The sequence below is a fragment of the Hipposideros armiger genome, unplaced genomic scaffold, assembly GCF_001890085.2.
Source record: "Hipposideros armiger isolate ML-2016 unplaced genomic scaffold, ASM189008v1 scaffold_803, whole genome shotgun sequence".
NCBI lineage: Eukaryota > Metazoa > Chordata > Mammalia > Chiroptera > Hipposideridae > Hipposideros > Hipposideros armiger.
This window is the reverse complement of record NW_017732153.1, coordinates 737,310-746,795: the sequence shown is the minus strand read 5'-3', so window position 1 is coordinate 746,795 and position 9,486 is coordinate 737,310. Positions and strand designations below refer to the sequence as shown.

Below are 9,486 nucleotides of genomic sequence, written 5' to 3'. Positions count from 1 at the left end.
GGCCTGACTTACTTTTTCCCATATAAAAAAGTACACTTCCACATTGGATGTTTGCTTCTGCTCCCTCCTCCGCCTGGCACTCTTTTCAATTTCCTGCTTTAAGTCCATTCTATCAGAGAAAATTTCCCTGATTAGCCTATATAAAAAAACAACAACTCACTCATATTCACTATTTCCCTACCAAAATATTTTTATAGTATTTTTATCTCCCAACATATCATATACTTATTCATTTTTTTGCCCTCCCCTACTTCCACCCACTGAAATGTAAGCATCTTGAAAAAGGACTTTGTGTGATTTATTCATTGCTGAATCTTCAGAATTAGAAGAGCACTTGACGTATAGTAACAGCTGATTCTCATTATTCATGGTAGTTATTGTTCTATCAAGTTGTCATAAACATGAATTAGTGAATACTGAACCATTGTTCCTAGAGGAATTACAGGTTTATGTTTCTGACAGCCTTTGTTCACATTTTTGTTAACTGATCAATACATAACTTTGTTTTATGTGTGTTTCTGTATAAAAATACATTATTTAATATATATTTCTTACAATTAAGTAATTTATGTGCTATTTATTATTACCAAACACTAGCTGAGAAGGAGTTAATGTTTTTCTGACTCTGGGTAACCATAAATTTATTGGGCTTTCAGTCTCACAAGAATGCTATGGACCACACTCTTTTAAAAATGGTCATCTTATGAATCCACAAATGTAGTGGCTATTTTATCTTTTCCAGCATAGTAAATAAAAAGAAACATTATTTGCGATACCCAAATGCTCATCATTAATAGAATGAATAAATGAATTCTCATATATTTATGTAATTGAATACTATACAGCATTGATGAAGATCAAATTAATGCTACATGCCACAATCAGATTGATTCTCATGGTCATGATGAAGGAAGCCAGACACAAAAGGTATCATGCTATGTGATACCATTCAAATAGACTTCAAGAATAGTGAAAACTAGACCATGGTGGTGGGAAACAAGATATCGCTTACATTTGGGTGGGTAATTGATGGGGTGTTAGGGAACATAAGTGAGGTTTCCCCTAGACATTTGTGCCTCTCTCAATCCATAGTTTCATGCAGCAGCAAGAAGTAGCAATCTGGTGATACCTATGTCTTGGTCTGGGTGGTTGTTAGGTTGTGTTAAAGTGGTGTTTCCTAATAGTGATGATAATTTACTAAACGGAATACCATTGGTCTATATATGCTGAGTTAAAATCTCTTTTAGAAATAGTAGTACATGAAGAAGTAAGATAGAACAATGCACATGAGTGAGTCATATAACTACATGTGTATGTATGGATATAGAGATAGGTGTATGTGTGTATATATGCAAATCTTTAGTACTTACATTTTATTTTTTTCTGGAGAGGTATATAGGAACTATGAACTGTGGCTGTCTTTTAAAAGAAAATTTGGGGTTGATAGAAGAGGTAAAAAGTCTTTTACTCTTTATTTTACATCTTTTTAGGATTTTATTTTATTTATTTTGCCGTTTTATAACTTTATTTGACAATCAGCAGTTAGTTCTCATCCACATTAACTGTTTGTAGATTTTTGAAAGTGGTGACAGGTACATAAGTAACCAACGTTTAGAGCTTATTTGGTGACTCTTCATCCTCATTACGCTTTCTGGACAACCGCACCCGGATACGGTATGGGACATTCCTTATTCCTTTGGCCCAGACAGCTTTGTTGAGTCTGGTGTCAATGCGCACATCTGGGGTTCCCATCTCCTTCATGGCAAATTTCCGGATCTCTTTGAGTGCCTGAGGGGCACGCTTCTTGAAACCCACTCCATGGATGCGCTTGTGAATGTTGATGGTGTATTCTCTGGTCACTACCTCGTTGATGGCAGAACGGCCTTTCTTCTTCTCGCCGCCCTTCTTTGCAGGAGCCATCCTGCCTGGCCCAAGTTGGAAAGACTAGGATTTTAAATTTACAAACCATATGCATATTTTACTTCTAAAAGCCTTTTTTTTTTTTTTTTTAGCTGAGCCATCCTGCCACCTTTTGGCAACTCAGTGGCAGCTCAGCTTGGGCCGGACTTGAACTGTTGTTGCTCAGAGCTCAAACCTTTGAGCGAGCTTTTAACCAACTGAGCCACTCGGCCGGCCCTAAACTTCTAAAAGCCTTAAGCTACAATGATGTCATCAAATATAAAAAGTAAAAAATGAATTCTATATTAACTTTTTAAGACTAATTATGTGGGCAATATTGTGTGAATTACATAGTTGTAGAGGGTGCTGAAATGACAATATAAAGATTTAAATATATATTTAAATAAAAAAGCTTCACGTGACAGAAATTTCTGGACTAATTGATAGAATTATAAGCAACTGAGAAACTCATTAACATTCATATTTAGAGTACTGCAAAGTTTCATTGATTCAGCACTGATAACTTCACTTCAGTTTTCAGTGAAATCAAGCATACCTTATGCAGCTACTGGAAAGTAGGAGATTTAGTAATCAGCTACTGTTTTTAAGGGGAATGTTATCATGAAAAAGATGATACTGTTGGAAATAATAAAAACAAAATTGAAAGGTGATATTGTGGTACAATGGTATTGTCACAATTTTTGTGGAGAACCCCAGGTGAGTATCCACCAAACTGTTATAAATCTAGACTGTATGGCCCTGAGAAGTGGGAAGGAGATTTGAAGTGACCTTTGAGGTTCTAATTGAATACTGTGATTATGAGCTCATGGAGCAATTTCAGCTCACTTTCTAATGATGTAAGAGAAGAAGAATTTTAAAAAATGCGAATGAAGGAGAATCTTAACTCCAAAGGTAATCGCTAAAGAATGGACCTTGGTCTGAGCCCTGGCATATTTCATGTGGAGGACTCATGGTTATAGAAATATTGAACCCTTAAACTCTGGACACTTTCCTTCAAAGATTTATAGGATCTATTTAAAGGATCTATCCTTGTAGATATATATCTATACATAGATGTAGGTACAAATAGAGATATGAGGTATATTTTTTCATAAAGCACTGTGATCCTCCAAATTCTCCCAAGTCAAGTAATTGCTTTTATAATGAAGAGGTTGAGGGGACTATTTTTTAAATTTATTTATTATTTTATTATTAGTTTCAGGTGTACAGAACAATGCAATAGTTACCCTTTTCACCCTCACAAAGTAACAACCCCCCTCCTCCCATCTATTGCCCTCCCACCCCCGATATCATGCTTATCTATTACAATTCCATTGAATCCGTTCCCGCTCTCTACTCCATGTCCCGAGACTATATGTATATATAATTATAGTTGACATACTATATTATTCAACATCAGCTTCAGAAATACAGTGTGGTGGTCAGGCCTCTACACCCACTATGAAGTGGTCTCCCCAACAGGACATGAGTCCATCTGGCCCCCTAAGAAATATTTACAACATTATTGATTATATTCCTCAGACTGTCTTTTTCTATCCCTGAGGCCATATTGCAATTACCAATTTGTATTGTCTCATCCCTTCTGAGGGGGCTATTTTTAAGTACATCTCTACAGCACAGAATTTAGATTTGAAGTCATAGTCTAATGCAAGATGGCAAATATCAGTATCAGCATGCAATAAGAATATAATTTTTCTTTGTTGAATATATACATAGCATGAATCCTTGAAATGCAAAACCAGAAACCTACATTAATTAGGTTAAATATCAAGGAGCACTGAACTGTTTGCTTTTATATTTGTTTTCTGCTTATGAAATGAGTTGATTAAATAATCTGAGGTTATATGGTTTTGATACAATTGAATTATGCTCTATTGTCTCCCTGGGCACAAAGCAGAAGAAATCCCTCAAGCCCAAGTTTGACTGAGCTGAGAGTTACCTGGCAAAACTGTGAAATGGAATTTAAGCTCCTGCATTAAAAAAAAAGTAAGAAAGTCCTAGTTACATTCTGCATGAGTAAGCAAAACATATGATAAAACTTAATTATTTCTCCAAAGCTTGAAAAAAATTGTAGAGAAAGGTAATTTCAGCTTTTAAATTGAATATATTTTCTTACCTTTATAAGACTGGATTTTAGATCTGGGCCAGTGATTTGTACTTTACTTTTCATTTACATCCCAGCTTTTCCAACTACTACTATGGCAGTAGTATCCTTTCATATTGAGAACTATAAATCATTCTTTTTTAGAAGTTAACTTCTAAAAAATAAAATATAACTCCAGAATTACAAGCATGTTCAATTCTGTTTAATGAAATATGATGGGTTTAAATAATGGATGTGCTTTTGTTTCCCTAAAGAACACATGCAAATGTGAAAGTCAGACTTTTATTAAAATGTCTACATACTTTATATTTTAGAATCAATTATGAAAATACTATATATCATATATACTAATATAATGAGATCCAATAATTAATATAATGAGACCAAAAATTAATCAAGCTAGAAACAATACTTACTCTAATAAAATTTTTGGTTTTATGAACACCCCTGGAAAGTGAAAATATGCAATGAAGTAAGATTAAAAAGGATCACTTTTTACTGCACTGTAATGCCATTTGTTATTTTGTAATACATCTATTTTGTTAGTTCTGTCTTCCTTTAGTTCAAATTCTCCATTTTAAGAAGCACATCAAAATAGTTTATTTCATTATCATTAATACTATGAAGAATTTCCTAAATATCCATTAGCTTTTCATGTAAGATGCAGAAGCTTTTATGTTTATAAATGTCCCTAAAACCAATAGTCTGTCTAACGTGTTATCCATCATGCATTTCTCAGGAAACATTATAACAAATTTACATTTTCTCACAAAGCCAAGTGACAAAAAAGAAGAACTAAAGGAGATCATTTTATTTTAATAAGAATTTACTTTGAATACCCAAAATTTACTTTAAAACTAATTTTTTTTAAAAAGATTTTATTGGGGAATTGGGGGAGGGGAACAGTGCTGGGGAATCAAGGAAGGGGAACAGACAAGTTGCTGTCCTTTTGTTCTTCAGTCTAGTTGTGGAGGATGTCGCTTCACTGGCCCATGTTGGTATTATCATTGCACTCTTCCCAGGTGAGGCAGATCTGTTGCCAGCCACTGGCTGGCAGCTCACGGCGGCTCTTGGCAGCTCACTTGCGCTGCCAGCCACTTACGGTAGCTTATGGCCGCCCACTGCAGCTTCACTGCAGCCCAGTTCCAGGTAGAGCTGTTGTTCATCATCTTAGCTGTAGAGGGCGCAGCGTTACTGGCCCGAATGTGGGATCCCAACAGGGGCTCTGCTGCTCAGAGCTGGCGTCCCAAGCCAACTCTTAATTAATGCATCACTTGGCTGGCCCCTAAAAAAGAAATATTTAGCCAAATGATCATTTTGGAACCTAAGTGTAATAAATATGCATAGTTTTATAGTAAATATAGATCTAAAATTGCAAGAAAAGCTGTTGTCTTTTTGCTTTAGCTAAACTATTTCTATTTTTTGCTAATACTAAATACATCTAAAATATCTGCATTTTAAAAATTTTTAGTCATGGTTATCTGATGCTACTGCAATTATTAGAATACCTTGGAGACTAAAAAATAAGAAAATATGCTTTATTCCAATAGTGTTTTTTATGTAAGTTTAGATTGTTTAATAATCTAGCAAAAGACTATGAATATCTAGGTATCATTGAAAAGCAACATAATTTGTTTAGATGCTCTCTAGCCTACAAACTACATTTGATTCTTACAGAAATCCTGGTGGGTGTAATAGGTAATCAACAAACACAACAGCATATATTTGGCACTTGCTCTCTCCCAGGCATTGTGCCAAGAGTTCACCTGCTTTACTTCATTAATTCTTTCAACAACAAAGTGACACACACTATTATCCCCAATTCACACATGTTGAGACTATGGCACATAGAGGTTAAAGATTATGATTAAGATTACTCAGTTAATAAATGGCAAAGCAATAAAAATTAAAGGCATGATCACTGTCTCCACTTGAAAGATGAAGAAACTGTAGTGCAAATAGTGTCACTTGGGCAAATTCTCTCAGCAAGTAGGCCTTAGGTCAGACACTAGTCAAGGTCTCCAACTCCAAATATTACACAATTTCCATTGCACTACATAATTTTGGTTAAAATAAATGGTATGTTCTAATTTTTTGTAAATTAAATTTATATTTCATAAGAAATTGCAGTTAATGTGGACAAAACAGGTTACTTCTTTTATTGATTTTCTATACTTATACATGAAACTTATAGGAGCCAAAGATGAAAGTTTGCAACGTCCAAAAAAACTACCATTTATGGAATATTTTCTGAGTGCTTTGCGTATATTACCTCATTTAGTGATCATAAAAAAACCTACAAAGGAGATACCATTACTCTCCATTTTAGATAAAGAAATGTAAACACAGATTTGAAAAACTAAAGGTCAAACAGCCAATAAATTGTAGAGACATAATTGAAACAGCTTTTTTTCTAATTCAAAATCAACTCCTTATTGGTATTCTATTAAGACTTGACAGTATACCACAAAATCAGAAACTTTAAAATAATTTGAAATAAAAAATGTCAACTTTTACTTTTAAAAATTATATACTTTAAAAATATACAATACTGCAAATAACCTAAGAATATTGGTTATTTCAATTCTAACACCAATATACATCTGCGGTTTTGTTCCATTTTTATAAAAGGCAAATGAATTTTCAAACAAACTCATGCTAAATGAATTCTTAGATCACTTATGTTCTATTTGTTTTGTTATCTAACTCAAGGTCCCTATTCTATTTGTCAAAGGATTATCCCATGGGGCACTTTCTCCCTCCCCTACCCCCCCACACATGAGTGTTGTGCATAAGTGGGAACCCTGAGTAGAAAAAAATGAGAAATGGATTTTTAGTTTAGATTCACATATCATTATAGTTTTTCAATTTGTAGTTAAAGAACTATATCTAAAATAAATGAGGTAAAGTTTTTCATATAATGAAAATATACATGTTACAGAGAAAATCAGAAGAAAAATGGCTGTCTCTCTAGCTAGTGATTTCCATGGCCACCAAGATCTTCCCACATGAACACATGACTGTATAAACCAAACAATGTGTTATTTGCTAGGAAGACAGCAGCATCAACAACCTTGTTGACTGAGTGAAAATACTAACATTATGTGCCAGTCACACTGCTAAACATTAACCTTTATCAGAAACCTATGTAAGAGGTACTATTTGAAACTCTTTTTATAGAAGATAATGAGACCAGGAATGTTCTTTAACTTGCCAAAAGTCATACAGCTAGTAAGGGGCCGAGTATGAGAAACAATAGAAAAAATTAATAAAAATGACCTTACCTACAAGACTGAATTCTTTTTTTTTTTAATTTTATTGGGGAACAGTGTGTTTTTCCAAGACCCATCAGCTCCAAATCAAGTAGTTGTTTCAATCTAGTTGTGGAGGGCGCAACTCAGTGGCTCATGTGGGGATCTAACTGGCAAGCTTGGTGTTATAAGCACTGGGTTCTAACCAAATGAGCTAACCGGCCGCCCCAAGACTCAATTCTTAAAACAACTTGAGTGTAGGTATCCACAGGTAGCCTTTTGTGGAGGCTGACACAGATACTCTCTCTGTGAGCTTCAACACCTAGTTCAGACCAGTGAATGGTAAACTCCCAATTTGCGTTAAATTAAATGAAAAAATAAATGTAATTGCATTTAGCAGATCATAAGAGTTGCCTACCAATATTATTCTGAGTAAGCCCTGATTTTCTATTTCTGTAAACTTGAAACTCTATTCTTCTACTAAATAATTGATATATCATACAGCGATACCGAGTATGGATTAAACCAAGTCAGCCTTGTTTTTGCCTTATAACTTCTTGAGACCTAGTAAGGAAGAAAAAGAAGAATCTTCAGCTAAAGAGGGGTATTACAGGTATTGGTTTCTCATCAGGATTTGGAGCAAGCTGACGAAGGAGAAGGGTGGGCAAGGTCATTCTAACAACTGATGGATCCTTAAGAAAACTGGATGTAGCCTTTTGTAGTCAGAACTGGAGCATAAACTTCATCAGTGGATCTCATCAACCACAACAGCTGTAGTCTGGACACACATGAGGGACACTTAGAATGGGCTCGTCCTGTTGTCTTCTGTAGTTCTAGAGATGGTCACTCCCTTATTTTATAGGTCAGCTAGGAATATTCTAGCTCTTACAGCAGATGGCCAGGGAACAGCAGTTATGTGGTCTAGCTCTTTAAGAGTGACCAAGCAAAAACAAACCATCAATCATTTTAACACATCTCACCTAAAATCCAGTTGCTCCTTTATTTCAAACATAGCCTTTACATTTATATTTAAACTCTTATGATAGAGTCATATAATATGAGCTAACTTAATAACTAAGATCTAATTTAGGAGCTCATTTTGTGACCAAAGATAAAGCCTTAAATCAAAGTGATTATTCCTTGGTAGTATAGTAGACATTTTTATGTGCTACTTTAGATCTTTTTCTACTCACTTGTATATTGTTCCATCCAGCTGTAAAAGCAGGTGCAATCTGACAATGTTTCACTACAGTCTCTGCTGAGTACCTTTCACCTCCTGGCTTATGGCTTTCCTGTTGACAATGAAGTGTGGGATGTCACACATGCTCACTGGGTTCTCACATATGAGCAACCCAGATGTGTGGGGAGACTTATGCCCCATGGGACAATCCCCTGACAAATGAGAGGTGGAAGCTGGTATATACGAGTAAATCTGTTTCCTCTTCCTCCATTCACACTCTGCCCCCAACAGGCTTCCTGAGATATTTACATATATCTCAAGCATCCTTTCCAGAAGATGACCAAGTCAGATCAAGCAATCATTCACATTTAGGCCACAAGTTTGATAACACAGCATCCTCTGCTCTATTAGTCTTGTCATTCATTTGCCCTCAGCTTGTGTTACCTAATAGAACAGTAGCATGCAACTCTTGCCTCAAGCTCTGTTTTCTGGTGAACTTGGAATAAGACAGTTGGTAACAGGATTGCAATGTTAACACCTAGCACGTAGTGGCATCATCATGACTCAGGCTTTTTTACCTGTGGTTAATTAGAATGAGCTAAGAGAAGAAGGGGAAATGGCAGAATATGTGATAGCTGTGCTTCTATTTAAGAAAAACCTAGGGCTATAATAATTTTGAGAATTGTAATGTGTAGGGGGTTAGCTTCTGTTAACTTCATCAGAAGACATGGAAAACAAATGATAGGCTCAGGGCAGCCAAATCTCAGTGGAAGGTACACTGTGAAAACCAAAGGGCCTCTATGACAGCTTTTAAAGAGATTCTGGTCTCCTGTAACTTCAAGGAAAATTGTTCTAATTATCAGGCCCAGAATCTAATTGTAAGTTGGCAAAGCTTTAAAAGGGACTGAATACACAATTTCAAGTGGGTTTGTATGTCAAAGTCAGGGAACTGATAGAAGAAACATGGGACCCTGAGCCCAGGGATGGTGACATTTCAGTGGATGAACCTGGACATCTTGAAACTGCAAATT

The 9,486-nt window shown here is 35.4% G+C and overlaps 1 pseudogene; it reads right to left on the bottom strand.

Annotated features, from left to right (window-relative positions):
- Positions 1–1,596: 1,596 nt before the first annotated feature.
- LOC109374237 (60S ribosomal protein L31 pseudogene) lies at positions 1,597–1,933 on the bottom strand (annotated as a pseudogene).
- Positions 1,934–9,486: the final 7,553 nt, after the last annotated feature.